A 942-nucleotide genomic window follows, 5' to 3' on the forward strand; every position below is an offset into this window, starting at 1 on the left:
GAGTATATTCCAAAGACTCAAATTGCTGGGACCATTGGGCAATTCCTTGTGTAGCCTTTTGGGGAATCACCAAACTATTTTCCACAATGGCTGTACCAGACTACATTACCATCAGCAACATATGAGTATTCCAAATTCTCTATAACTTATCCAATTCTTGTTACTTTCTCTGTGAAATGTGAAGTGTTACCTCATTGTGCCTTTGACTTCTGTTTCCCTCAAAACTAATGCTGTTGAACATATGCTTGTGGCTATTTGTATATTTTCTTTGCAAAAAGACAAATTCAAGTAATTTGCCCATTTTTAAGTTGGGTGTTTATCTTTTTGTTGTTGAGTTTATCTTTTGTTGTTGAGTAAGAGTTCATTGTATATTCTGAATGCTAGAGTATTATTAGATATATGATTTGCAAATATTTTCTCTCATTTTGTAGGTTGTCTATCTACCTTCTTGATACCCTTTGATGCACAAAAATATTTAATTTTTATGAAGTCTAGTTTATTTTTTTCCAGGGGAGAACACAAATATAGTTTTCCACAACCCCAAATTATGCAGCCAAGTTTCCCACATTTGGGAAAAATCATAGGGGTCAACATATTTAGAGTGCAGTGGTAAGACTTGCCCTGAAAAAAACCACTTTCCTGATCATGATATCCCCACTTCCAGGTAAATGTATTTATCTATTTTTTTTCTTTTGTTGTTCAAGCTTTTGGTGTCTTATCTAAGAATTCATTCCAGGTCCATGATCATGATGATTTACCCTTATGTACGTAGTTTTTTTTTTTTTTTAATTCTCTGAACATGTTTTTTATAATAGCTACTTTGAAGTCTCAATCTGCTAAACCCAAATTCAATATCTGGGCAAACTCAGCATTAATCTGTAATGATTCCTTTTTTCCCTGAGTATAGATCATACTTTTCTATGTATTTATATGTCTTGACTT

At 32.9% G+C, this 942-nt stretch overlaps 1 non-coding gene across 1 annotated transcript; it reads right to left on the reverse strand.

Annotated features, from left to right (window-relative positions):
• Nucleotides 1–507: 507 nt before the first annotated feature.
• LOC116580388 lies at nucleotides 508–672 on the reverse strand. Its single transcript, XR_004281640.1, has one exon. It is a non-coding gene; the product is annotated as a U1 spliceosomal RNA (small nuclear RNA).
• Between the last annotated feature and the right edge of the window lie 270 nt (nucleotides 673–942).

Source organism: Mustela erminea, chromosome 19 (genome assembly GCF_009829155.1).
Source record: "Mustela erminea isolate mMusErm1 chromosome 19, mMusErm1.Pri, whole genome shotgun sequence".
Taxonomy (NCBI): domain Eukaryota; kingdom Metazoa; phylum Chordata; class Mammalia; order Carnivora; family Mustelidae; genus Mustela; species Mustela erminea.